General features: G+C 47.0%; 6 non-coding genes across 6 annotated transcripts; all 6 read left to right on the top strand.

The window, feature by feature from the left end:
* Positions 1-2,456: 2,456 nt before the first annotated feature.
* Positions 2,457-2,528, top strand: TRNAP-CGG (transfer RNA proline (anticodon CGG)). The gene has a single exon. It is a non-coding gene; the product is annotated as a tRNA-Pro (tRNA).
* A 2,767-nt stretch (positions 2,529-5,295) lies between these two features.
* TRNAP-CGG (transfer RNA proline (anticodon CGG)) lies at positions 5,296-5,367 on the top strand. The gene has a single exon. It is a non-coding gene; the product is annotated as a tRNA-Pro (tRNA).
* A 2,767-nt stretch (positions 5,368-8,134) lies between these two features.
* Positions 8,135-8,206, top strand: TRNAP-CGG (transfer RNA proline (anticodon CGG)). The gene has a single exon. It is a non-coding gene; the product is annotated as a tRNA-Pro (tRNA).
* Positions 8,207-10,974: 2,768 nt separating this feature from the next.
* Positions 10,975-11,046, top strand: TRNAP-CGG (transfer RNA proline (anticodon CGG)). Its single transcript has one exon. It is a non-coding gene; the product is annotated as a tRNA-Pro (tRNA).
* Positions 11,047-11,432: 386 nt separating this feature from the next.
* TRNAV-AAC (transfer RNA valine (anticodon AAC)) lies at positions 11,433-11,505 on the top strand. Its single transcript has one exon. It is a non-coding gene; the product is annotated as a tRNA-Val (tRNA).
* Positions 11,506-12,842: 1,337 nt separating this feature from the next.
* TRNAP-CGG (transfer RNA proline (anticodon CGG)) lies at positions 12,843-12,914 on the top strand. Its single transcript has one exon. It is a non-coding gene; the product is annotated as a tRNA-Pro (tRNA).
* Positions 12,915-13,414: the final 500 nt, after the last annotated feature.

The raw sequence follows: 13,414 nt of genomic DNA, 5'->3' as shown, positions 1-13,414 counted from the left end.
GCTTCATGGACATTGGCTCTTGGTCTGTGCATTCCAGCCCACTACATGTCAAGAAGATTCCTGCAAGCGTGTCTGTTTCTGTAGTGTGGTGGTTATCCCGTTCGCTTTACACTCGAAAGGTCCCTGGTTCGAGACCGGGCAGAAAGAGCAGCTTTCTGTTTTTCACACAGTTTGCATTTACTCTCTCAATTTATAGGAAAGCTGAGATAATGGAAGCTGTCTATCCCTCACCAGCGTGACGTACTGTGCTCCAGGGGCATCAGTGACAGCTCAAAAAGAGAAGTGACGATAGTTTGCGCTATTCGTTTGCACGTCCTTGTGTACTGAAGGTTGGGCCTACTTCATGAAAGCAAGGCATGAGAGCAGAAATGGTTTTATTGACCTCACCGAGAGCATACACCTAGAACAAACAAAATGTCTGAAGGATAGAGGCATTTTCATTTCTTGTTCGATGACGGCCATGGAAAAGACAGCAACCATATTGCAGAAGAGAGCAGCATGTGCAGTTGCTTGCTTTGGGTGAAGCATTCACTAACTCGCCCGCAATAACCCCCAGAGCCGGTGCGAAAGGTAAGTCTTGTGTGCCTCGGATCGTTGGTCTAGGGGTATGATTCTCGCTTAGGGTGCGAGAGGTCCAGGGTTCAAATCCCGGACGAGACCTTTTTCAGAGGTAAACATACGAATCCTACTCAAAACTCACAATGCCTGACTATTTCTCATTACACTCGCCGCATTGTTGCACAAAATATTTTGAACCTCATAAGAAACATGGATCACCATGCTTTTTCTGCCTTCATGCTTAGTCTGTGTGTGTCCCAGGTGATGCTTTCCCAAGCTGTACTTGCTGGCATTTAGGCATCAGATAGTTGTCTGTCGATGCCTGCATAAGTCAATTTTTAATACGTCTAATTGCAAGCATTTTGGCTGATATCTCTGCAGTTTTCACACTTGCTCCTCGCTTTCTGAGTGGCTGCTGATACAGCAGAATAGAAGTAGAGAGAATCCTTGAGAGGAACCTTGCTCTAACAGTAAAACACAGCAAGTGAGTTTCTGTAGTGTAGTGGTCATCACGTTCGCCTAACACGCGAAAGGTCCCCGGTTCGAGACCGGACAGAAACACTGTGCATGAGCTGCTTTTATGTGCACCCTCTAAAACCTTATTATCTCAATGCAAGCTTAAGAAGAGGCGGTCCTTGAACCCAGCGAGCCGTGGGAAACTTCCTTTACTTTTGCAAGACGAAACAAAGTAATCCGCATCCATCAGTGGTCGCTCTTGTGCCTAGCTTTTTTTTTGTCATGCCATGTTGTATTGTGGGGTCTTTACACTTGTGACATTGCTGTGAACGTTGTAAGTGCAAACATTGGCAGGTGCAGTCAGAAGAGTCAGATCTATGCACACCCAGGGCTGTCAGGATGGCCGAGTGGTCTAAGGCGCCAGACTCAAGAGAGCTTGATCTTCAGTGCAACTGAGACTTCTGGTCTCCTCATGGAGGCGTGGGTTCAAATCCCACTTCTGACAGGTTTCTTTTACACCCTTAAATCGTACTGTTTTTTGCAGTGCATTCCCCACACACCACAATCTTTGCACGGACCTGTAACATATGACGAGAAATCCACCAATGATCAGGCTGGGCCCTCAATCACAATTCCATGTATTCCTGGAAGGGACACCTCAGGCACACCTTCCGTTAAATTTGCACTCCATCACACAAACTGCCGTGCTGGTTTCTCATTAAGCAGTTGATCCCATCTTTGTTGTGAGGCTCTCCTGCCACCTTTTGGGCGGAGAAGGCACTGTCCCTGCAACAACACAGGCAGACATGTTCAACAGGGCTTCCTGGTTATGTGGGAGGAGCAGATTGTCATTGGTCCCCCCTTGCGAATTTTAATTTACATAAGGAAAACAGAGAGGTAGCTAGGAGTAGGCAGTACACACGGACATTGAACTCTATCTTGTGATTTGCAGCCAATTCTAGATTGAGGCAGGAGGAAAGGAGGTGACTTGCCCAAAAATGGCCATACTGGGAATTCAGCCACCCTGGGGCTCCCAGGTGAGTGTTTCAGTCCTGCGAGCCACTCATATAAATCTCGCTTGATCGAGCCTGATCGAGCGCTGAGTGAGCATGTTTGAATCCAAGAATCAAATGCCTCTGTCTTAGGAGCAAGAATTGGCAGGCCCTCCCTTGCATCTGGGGTGGAAGTCTATGGGGCAAGTGTCCAGGACTTGCAGAGGAGTACAAGTGCCAGAAAGTGCCTGCAGTTCTCATCAGCGCCTTTTTTCTGCTCTCTGGCAGCTAGGATATCGACTGATCCCTTCCTTGCAAGAGTGAAAAAAACAACACCTTGAGAGAAAACATGACTTTGTGTGGTTCACATAGAGAGAGAGCAGCCAAATAGCCCTAGTTTGTTTCTGAAAGACGCATCAGAAATTGCTTAAAATGCCGACTGGGGAATCAGGCTCGTTGGTCTAGGGGTATGATTTTCGCTTCGGGTGCGAGAGGTCCCGGGTTCAAATCCCGGACGAGCCCATGCTGTGGAATTATTTTTAGGCTGCTTATTATATAGGGCCATTTCTTCTTTTCAATGGTATAAGACGCCGTGTATGGTGAGAAAGTTCCTTTCCCTCTACGCTATTTCCCACTTTTGGCGTATAGAATTTCAGTGCCGGACTTCTTTGCAACTGCTTTTCTGGGGTGGACCATCAGTGTAGGAAAATTAAATGCAAAGTGTTTTTCTAGTGTGGTTTCAGGTATGGTTTTAAAATCGCCTTTTGGAATAAAAGTGGTCCTCGTTCCTTTCTTCCAAAGAAAGAGATCGGGTAAGGAGGGTCCAACTTTGAGCTTCATGGACATTGGCTCTTGGTCTGTGCATTCCAGCCCACTACATGTCAAGAAGATTCCTGCAAGCGTGTCTGTTTCTGTAGTGTAGTGGTTATCACGTTCGCTTTACACTCGAAAGGTCCCTGGTTCGAGACCGGGCAGAAAGAGCAGCTTTCTGTTTTTCACACAGTTTGCATTTACTCTCTCAATTTATAGGAAAGCTGAGATAATGGAAGCTGTCTATCCCTCACCAGCGTGACGTACTGTGCTCCAGGGGCATCAGTGACAGCTCAAAAAGAGAAGTGACGATAGTTTGCGCTATTCGTTTGCACGTCCTTGTGTACTGAAGGTTGGGCCTACTTCATGAAAGCAAGGCATGAGAGCAGAAATGGTTTTATTGACCTCACCGAGAGCATACACCTAGAACAAACAAAATGTCTGAAGGATAGAGGCATTTTCATTTCTTGTTCGATGACGGCCATGGAAAAGACAGCAACCATATTGCAGAAGAGAGCAGGATGTGCAGTTGCTTGCTTTGGGTGAAGCATTCACTAACTCGCTGCCAATAACCCCCGGAGCCGGTGCGAAAGGTAACTCTTGTGTGCCTCGGATCGTTGGTCTAGGGGTATGATTCTCGCTTAGGATGCGAGAGGTCCAGGGTTCAAATCCCGGACGAGCCCTTTTTCAGAGGTAAACATACGAATCCTACTCAAAACTCACAATGCCTGACTATTTCTCATTACACTCGCCGCATTGTTGCACAAAATATTTTGAACCTCATAAGAAACATGGATCACCATGCTTTTTCTGCCTTCATGCTTAGTCTGTGTGTGTCCCAGGTGATGCTTTCCCAAGCTGTACTTGCTGGCATTTAGGCATCAGATATTTGTCTGTCGATGCCTGCATAAGTCAATTTTTAATACGTCTAATTGCAAGTATGTTGGCTGATATCTCTGCAGTTTTCACACTTGCTCCTCGCTTTCTGAGTGGCTGCTGATACAGCAGAATAGAAGTAGAGAGAATCCTTGAGAGGAACCTTGCTCTAACAGTAAAACACAGCAAGTGAGTTTCTGTAGTGTAGTGGTCATCACGTTCGCCTAACACTCGAAAGGTCCCCGGTTCGAGACCGGGCAGAAACACTGTGCATGAGCTGCTTTTATGTGCACCCTCTAAAACCTTATTATCTCAATGCAAGCTTAAGAAGAGGCGGTCCTTGAACCCAGCGAGCCGTGGGAAACTTCCTTTACTTTTGCAAGACGAAACAAAGTAATCCGCATCCATCAGTGGTCGCTCTTGTGCCTAGCTTTTTTTTTGTCATGCCATGTTGTATTGTGGGGTCTTTACACTTGTGACATTGCTGTGAACGTTGTAAGTGCAAACATTGGCAGGTGCAGTCAGAAGAGTCAGATCTGTGCACACCCAGGGCTGTCAGGATGGCCGAGTGGTCTAAGGCGCCAGACTCAAGAGAGCTTGATCTTCAGTGCAACTGAGACTTCTGGTCTCCTCATGGAGGCGTGGGTTCAAATCCCACTTCTGACAGGTTTCTTTTACACCCTTAAATCGTCCTGTTTTTTGCAGTGCATTCCCCACACACCACAATCTTTGCACGGACCTGTAACATATGACGAGAAATCCACCAACGATCAGGCTGGGCCCTCAATCACAATTCCATGTATTCCTGGAAGGGAGACCTCAGGCACACCTTCCGTTAAATTTGCACTCCATCACACAAACTGCCGTGCTGGTTTCTCATTAAGCAGTTGATCCCATCTTTGTTGTGAGGCTCTCCTGCCACCTTTTGGGCGGAGAAGGCACTGTCCCTGCAACAACACAGGCAGACATGTTCAACAGGGCTTCCTGGTTATGTGGGAGGAGCAGATTGTCATTGGTCCCCCCTTGCGAATTTTAATTTACATAAGGAAGACAGAGAGGTATCTGGGAGTAGGCAGTACACACGGACATTGAACTCTATCTTGTGATTTGCAGCCAATTCTAGATTGAGGCCGGAGGAAAGGAGGTGACTTGCCCAAAAATGGCCATCCTGGGAATTCAGCCACCCTGGGGCTCCCAGGTGAGTGTTTCAGTCCTGCGAGCCACTCATATAAATCTCGCTTGATCGAGCCTGATCGAGCGCTGAGTGAGCATGTTTGAATCCAAGAATCAAATGCCTCTGTCTTAGGAGCAAGAATTGGCAGGCCCTCCCTTGCATCTGGGGTGGAAGTCTATGGGGCAAGTGTCCAGGACTTGCAGAGGAGTACAAGTGCCAGAAAGTGCCTGCAGTTCTCATCAGCGCCTTTTTTCTGCTCTCTGGCAGCTAGGATATCGACTGATCCCTTCCTTGCAAGAGTGAAAAAAACAACACCTTGAGAGAAAACATGACTTTGTTTGGATCACATAGAGAGAGAGCAGCCATATAGCCTTGCTTTGTTTCTGAAAGACGCATCAGAAATTACTTAAAATGCCGACTGGGGAATCAGGCTCGTTGGTCTAGGGGTATGATTCTCGCTTCGGGTGCGAGAGGTCCCGGGTTCAAATCCCGGACGAGCCCATGCTGTGGAATTATTTTTAGGCTGCTTATTATATAGGGCCATTTCTTCTTTTCAATGCTATAAGACGCCGTGTATGGTGAGAAAGTTCCTTTCCCTCTACGCTATTTCCCACTTTTGGCGTATAGAATTTCAGTGCCGGACTTCTTTGCAACTGCTTTTCTGGGGTGGACCATCAGTGTACAAAAATTAAATGCAAAGTGTTTTTCTAGTGTGGTTTCAGGTATGGTTTAAAAATCGCCTTTTGGAATAAAAGTGGTCCTCGTTCCTTTCTTCCAAAGAAAGAGATCGGGTAAGGAGGGTCCAACTTTGAGCTTCATGGACATTGGCTCTTGGTCTGTGCATTCCAGCCCACTACATGTCAAGAAGATTCCTGCAAGCGTGTCTGTTTCTGTAGTGTAGTGGTTATCACGTTAGCTTTACACGCGAAAGGTCCCTGGTTCGAGACCGGGCAGAAAGAGCAGCTTTCTGTTTTTCACACAGTTTGCATTTACTCTCTCAATTTATAGGAAAGCTGAGATAATGGAAGCTGTCTATCCCTCACCAGCGTGACGTACTGTGCTCCAGGGGCATCAGTGACAGCTCAAAAAGAGAAGTGACGATAGTTTGCGCTATTCGTTTGCACGTCCTTGTGTACTGAAGGTTGGGCCTACTTCATGAAAGCAAGGCATGAGAGCAGAAATGGTTTTATTGACCTCACCGAGAGCATACACCTAGAACAAACAAAATGTCTGAAGGATAGAGGCATTTTCATTTCTTGTTCGATGACGGCCATGGAAAAGACAGCAACCATATTGCAGAAGAGAGCAGCATGTGCAGTTGCTTGCTTTGGGTGAAGCATTCACTAACTCGCTGCCAATAACCCCCGGAGCCGGTGCGAAAGGCAACTCTTGTGTGCCTCGGATCGTTGGTCTAGGGGTATGATTCTCGCTTAGGGTGCGAGAGATCCAGGGTTCAAATCCCGGACGAGCCCTTTTTCAGAGGTAAACATACGAATCCTACTCAAAACTCACAATGCCTGACTATTTCTCATTACACTCGCCGCATTGTTGCACAAAATATTTTGAACCTCCTAAGAAACATGGATCACCATGCTTTTTCTGCCTTCATGCTTAGTCTGTGTGTGTCCCAGGTGATGCTTTCCCAAGCTGTACTTGCTGGCATTTAGGCATCAGATATTTGTCTGTCGATGCCTGCATAAGTCAATTTTTAATACGTCTAATTGCAAGTATGTTGGCTGATATCTCTGCAGTTTTCACACTTGCTCCTCGCTTTCTGAGTGGCTGCTGATACAGCAGAATATAAGTAGAGAGAATCCTTGAGAGGAACCTTGCACTAACAGTAAAACACAGCAAGTGAGTTTCTGTAGGGTAGTGGTCATCACGTTCGCCTAACATGTGAAAGGTCCCCGGTTCGAGACCGGGCAGAAACACTGTGCATGAGCTGCTTTTATGTGCACCCTCTAAAACCTTATTATCTCAATGCAAGCTTAAGAAGAGGCGATCCTTGAACCCAGCGAGCCGTGGAAAACTTCCTTTACTTTTGCAAGACGAAACAAAGTAATCCGCATCCATCAGTGGTCGCTCTTGTGCCTAGCTTTTTTTTTGTCATGCCATATTGTATTGTGGGGTCTTTACACTTGTGACATTGCTGTGAACGTTGTAAGTGCAAACATTGGCAGGTGCAGTCAGAAGAGTCAGATCTGTGCACACCCAGAGCTGTCAGGATGGCCGAGTGGTCTAAGGCGCCAGACTCAAGAGAGCTTGACCTTCAGTGCAACTGAGACTTCTGGTCTCCTCATGGAGGCATGGGTTCAAATCCCACTTCTGACAGGTTTCTTTTACACCCTTAAATCGTCCTGTTTTTTGCAGTGCATTCCCCACACACCACAATCTTTGCACGGACCTGTAACATATGACGAGAAATCCACCAACGATCAGGCTGGGCCCTCAATCACAATTCCATGTATTCCTGGAAGGGACACTTCAGGCACACCTTCCGTTAAATTTGCACTCCATCACACAAACTGCCGTGCTGGTTTCTCATTAAGCAGTTGATCCCATCTTTGTTGTGAGGCTCTCCTGCCACCTTTTGGGCGGAGAAGGCACTGTCCCTGCAACAACACAGGCAGACATGTTCAACAGGGCTTCCTGGTTATGTGGGAGGAGCAGATTGTCATTGGTCCCCCCTTGCGAATTTTAATTTACATAAGGAAGACAGAGAGGTAGCTGGGAGTAGGCAGTACACACGGACATTGAACTCTATCTTGTGATTTGCAGCCAATTCTAGATTGAGGCAGGAGGAAAGGAGGTGACTTGCCCAAAAATGGCCATACTGGGAATTCAGCCACCCTGGGGATCCCAGGTGAGTGTTTCAGTCCTGCGAGCCACTCATATAAATCTCGCTTGATCGAGCCTGATCGAGCGCTGAGTGAGCGTGTTTGAATCCAAGAATCAAATGCCTCTGTCTTAGGAGTAAGAATTGGCAGGCCCTCCCTTGCATCTGGGGTGGAAGTCTATGGGGCAAGTGTCCAGGACTTGCAGAGGAGTACAAGTGCCAGAAAGTGCCTGCAGTTCTCATCAGCGCCTTTTTTCTGCTCTCTGGCAGCTAGGATATCGAGTGATCCCTTCCTTGCAAGAGTGAAAAAAACAACACCTTGAGAGAAAACATGACTTTGTGTGGTTCACATAGAGAGAGAGCAGCCAAATAGCCCTGCTTTGTTTCTGAAAGACGCATCAGAAATTGCTTAAAATGCCGACTGGGGAATCAGGCTCGTTGGTCTAGGGGTATGATTTTCGCTTCGGGTGCGAGAGGTCCCGGGTTCAAATCCCGGACGAGCCCATGCTGTGGAATTATTTTTAGGCTGCTTATTATATTATGCCATTTCTTCTTTTCAATGCTATAAGACGCCGTGTATGGTGAGAAAGTTCCTTTCCCTCTACGCTATTTCCCACTTTTGGCGTATAGAATTTCAGTGCCGGACTTCTTTGCAACTGCTTTTCTGGGGTGGACCATCAGTGTAGGAAAATTAAATGCAAAGTGTTTTTCTAGTGTGGTTTCAGGTATGGTTTTAAAATCGCCTTTTGGAATAAAAGTGGTCCTCGTTCCTTTCTTCCAAAGAAAGAGATCGGGTAAGGAGGGTCCAACTTTGAGCTTCATGGACATTGGCTCTTGGTCTGTGCATTCCAGGCCACTACATGTCAAGAAGATTCCTGCAAGCGTGTCTGTTTCTGTAGTGTAGTGGTTATCACGTTCGCTTTACACTCGAAAGGTCCCTGGTTCGAGACCGGGCAGAAAGAGCAGCTTTCTGTTTTTCACACAGTTTGCATTTACTCTCTCAATTTATAGGAAAGCTGAGATAATGGAAGCTGTCTATCCCTCACCAGCGTGACGTACTGTGCTCCAGGGGCATCAGTGACAGCTCAAAAAGAGAAGTGACGATAGTTTGCGCTATTCGTTTGCACGTCCTTGTGTACTGAAGGTTGGGCCTACTTCATGAAAGCAAGGCATGAGAGCAGAAATGGTTTTATTGACCTCACCGAGAGCATACACCTAGAACAAACAAAATGTCTGAAGGATAGAGGCATTTTCATTTCTTATTCGATGACGGCCATGGAAAAGACAGCAACCATATTGCAGAAGAGAGCAGCATGTGCAGTTGCTTGCTTTGGGTGAAGCATTCACTAACTCGCTGCCAATAACCCCCGGAGCCGGTGCGAAAGGTAACTCTTGTGTGCCTCGGATCGTTGGTCTAGGGGTATGATTCTCGCTTAGGGTGCGAGAGGTCCAGGGTTCAAATCCCGGACGAGCCCTTTCTCAGAGGTAAACATACGAATCCTACTCAAAACTCACAATTCCTGACTATTTCTCATTACACTCGCCGCATTGTTGCACAAAATATTTTGAACCTCATAAGAAACATGGATCACCATGCTTTTTCTGCCTTCATGCTTAGTCTGTGTGTGTCCCAGGTGATGCTTTCCCAAGCTGTACTTGCTGGCATTTAGGCATCAGATATTTGTCTGTCGATGCCTGCATAAGTCAATTTTTAATACGTCTAATTGCAAGTATGTTGGCTGATATCTCTGCAGTTTTCACACTTGCTCCTCGCTTTCTGAGTGGCTGCTGATACAGCAGAATAGAAGTAGAGAGAATTCTTGAGAGGAACCTTGCTCTAACAGTAAAACACAGCAAGTGAGTTTCTGTAGTGTAGTGGTCATCACGTTCGCATAACACGCGAAAGGTCCCCGGTTCGAGACCGGGCAGAAACACTGTGCATGAGCTGCTTTTATGTGCACCCTCTAAAACCTTATTATCTCAATGCAAGCTTAAGAAGAGGCGGTCCTTGAACCCAGCGAGCCGTGGGAAACTTCCTTTACTTTTGCAAGACGAAACAAAGTAATCCGCATCCATCAGTGGTCGCTCTTGTGCCTAGCTTTTTTTTTGTCATGCCATGTTGTATTGTGGGGTCTTTACACTTGTGACATTGCTGTGAACGTTGTAAGTGCAAACATTGGCAGGTGCAGTCAGAAGAGTCAGATCTGTGCACACCCAGAGCTGTCAGGATGGCCGAGTGGTCTAAGGCGCCAGACTCAAGAGAGCTTGATCTTCAGTGCAACTGAGACTTCTGGTCTCCTCATGGAGGCATGGGTTCAAATCCCACTTCTGACAGGTTTCTTTTACACCCTTAAATCGTCCTGTTTATTGCAGTGCATTCCCCACACACCACAATCTTTGCACGGACCTGTAACATATGACGAGAAATCCACCAACGATCAGGCTGGGCCCTCAATCACAATTCCATGTATTCCTGGAAGGGACACCTCAAGGCACACCTTCCGTTAAATTTGCACTCCATCACACAAACTGCCGTGCTGGTTTCTCATTAAGCAGTTGATCCCATCTTTGTTGTGAGGCTCTCCTGCCACCTTTTGGGCGGAGAAGGCACTGTCCCTGCAACAACACAGGCAGACATGTTCAACAGGGCTTCCTGGTTATGTGGGAGGAGCAGATTGTCATTGGTCCCCCCTTGCGAATTTTAATTTACATAAGGAAGACAGAGAGGTAGCTGGGAGTAGGCAGTACACACGGACATTGAACTCTATCTTGTGATTTGCAGCCAATTCTAGATTGAGGCAGGAGGAAAGGAGGTGACTTGCCCAAAAATGGCCATACTGGGAATTCAGCCACCCTGGGGCTCCCAGGTGAGTGTTTCAGTCCTGCGAGCCACTCATATAAATCTCGCTTGATCGAGCCTGATCGAGCGCTGAGTGAGCGTGTTTGAATCCAAGAATCAAATGCCTCTGTCTTAGGAGTAAGAATTGGCAGGCCCTCCCTTGCATCTGGGGTGGAAGTCTATGGGGAAAGTGTCCAGGACTTGCAGAGGAGTACAAGTGCCAGAAAGTGCCTGCAGTTCTCATCAGCGCCTTTTTTCTGCTCTCTGGCAGCTAGGATATCGACTGATCCCTTCTTTGCAAGAGTGAAAAAAACAACACCTTGAGAGAAAACATGACTTTGTGTGGTTCACATAGAGAGAGAGCAGCCAAATAGCCCTGCTTTGTTTCTGAAAGACGCATCAGAAATTGCTTAAAATGCCAACTGGGGAATCAGGCTCGTTGGCCTAGGGGTATGATTCTCGCTTCGGGTGCGAGAGGTCCCGGGTTCAAATCCCGGACGAGCCCTTTTTCAGAGGTAAACATACGAATCCTACTCAAAACTCACAATGCATGACTATTTCTCATTACACTCGCCGCATTGTTGCACAAAATATTTTGAACCTCATAAGAAACATGGATCACCATGCTTTTTCTGCCTTCATGCTTAGTCTGTGTGTGTCCCAGGTGATGCTTTCCCAAGCTGTACTTGCTGGCATTTAGGCATCAGATATTTGTCTGTCGATGCCTGCATAAGTCAATTTTTAATACGTCTAATTGCAAGCATGTTGGCTGATATCTCTGCAGTTTTCACACTTGCTCCTCGCTTTCTGAGTGGCTGCTGATACAGCAGAATAGAAGTAGAGAGAATCCTTGAGAGGAACCTTGCTCTAACAGTAAAACACAGCAAGTGAGTTTCTGTAGTGTAGTGGTCATCACGTTCGCCTAACACGCGAAAGGTCCCCGGTTCGAGACCGGGCAGAAACACTGTGCATGAGCTGCTTTTATGTGCACCCTCTAAAACCTTATTATCTCAATGCAAGCTTAAGAAGAGGCGGTCCTTGAACCCAGCGAGCCGTGGGAAACTTCCTTTACTTTTGCAAGACGAAACAAAGTAATCCGCATCCATCAGTGGTCGCTCTTGTGCCTAGCTTTTTTTTGGTCATGCCATGTTGTATTGTGGGGTCTTTACACTTGTGACATTGCTGTGAACGTTGTAAGTGCAAACATTGGCAGGTGCAGTCAGAAGAGTCAGATCTGTGCACACCCAGGGCTGTCAGGATGGCCGAGTGGTCTAAGGCGCCAGACTCAAGAGAGCTTGATCTGAAGTGCAACTGAGACTTCTGGTCTCCTCATGGAGGTGAGGGTTCAAATCCCACTTCTGACAGGTTTCTTTTACACCCTTAAATCGTCCTGTTTTTTGCAGTGCATTCCCCACACACCACAATCTTTGCACGGACCTGTAACATATGACGAGAAATCCACCAACGATCAGGCTGGGCCCTCAATCACAATTCCATGTATTCCTGGAAGGGACACTTCAGGCACACCTTCCGTTAAATTTGCACTCCATCACACAAACTGCCGTGCTGGTTTCTCATTAAGCAGTTGATCCCATCTTTGTTGTGAGGCTCTCCTGCCACCTTTTGGGCGGAGAAGGCACTGTCCCTGCAACAACACAGGCAGACATGTTCAACAGGGCTTCCTGGTTATGTGGGAGGAGCAGATTGTCATTGGTCCCCCCTTGCGAATTTTAATTTACATAAGGAAGACAGAGAGGTAGCTGGGAGTAGGCAGTACACACGGACATTGAACTCTATCTTGTGATTTGCAGCCAATTCTAGATTGAGGCAGGAGGAAAGGAGGTGACTTGCCCAAAAATGGCCATACTGGGAATTCAGCCACCCTGGGGCTCCCAGGTGAGTGTTTCAGTCCTGCGAGCCACTCATATAAATCTCGCTTGATCGAGCCTGATCGAGCGCTGAGTGAGCGTGTTTGAATCCAAGAATCAAATGCCTCTGTCTTAGGAGTAAGAATTGGCAGGCCCTCCCTTGCATCTGGGGTGGAAGTCTATGGGGAAAGTGTCCAGGACTTGCAGAGGAGTACAAGTGCCAGAAAGTGCCTGCAGTTCTCATCAGCGCCTTTTTTCTGCTCTCTGGCAGCTAGGATATCGACTGATCCCTTCTTTGCAAGAGTGAAAAAAACAACACCTTGAGAGAAAACATGACTTTGTGTGGTTCACATAGAGAGAGAGCAGCCAAATAGCCCTGCTTTGTTTCTGAAAGACGCATCAGAAATTGCTTAAAATGCCAACTGGGGAATCAGGCTCGTTGGCCTAGGGGTATGATTCTCGCTTCGGGTGCGAGAGGTCCCGGGTTCAAATCCCGGACGAGCCCTTTTTCAGAGGTAAACATACGAATCCTACTCAAAACTCACAATGCCTGACTATTTCTCATTACACTCGCCGCATTGTTGCACAAAATATTTTGAACCTCATAAGAAACATGGATCACCATGCTTTTTCTGCCTTCATGCTTAGTCTGTGTGTGTCCCAGGTGATGCTTTCCCAAGCTGTACTTGCTGGCATTTAGGCATCAGATATTTGTCTGTCGATGCCTGCATAAGTCAATTTTTAATACGTCTAATTGCAAGCATGTTGGCTGATATCTCTGCAGTTTTCACACTTGCTCCTCGCTTTCTGAGTGGCTGCTGATACAGCAGAATAGAAGTAGAGAGAATCCTTGAGAGGAACCTTGCTCTAACAGTAAAACACAGCAAGTGAGTTTCTGTAGTGTAGTGGTCATCACGTTCGCCTAACACGCGAAAGGTACCCGGTTCGAGACCGGGCAGAAACACTGTGCATGAGCTGCTTTTATGTGCACCCTCTAAAACCTTA

The sequence above is a fragment of the Triturus cristatus genome, chromosome 10 (genome assembly GCF_964204655.1).
Source record: "Triturus cristatus chromosome 10, aTriCri1.1, whole genome shotgun sequence".
In the NCBI taxonomy this organism is placed as follows: domain Eukaryota; kingdom Metazoa; phylum Chordata; class Amphibia; order Caudata; family Salamandridae; genus Triturus; species Triturus cristatus.
Note: the sequence above shows the minus strand (reverse complement) of the source record. Positions and strands in the feature narration are given on the sequence as shown.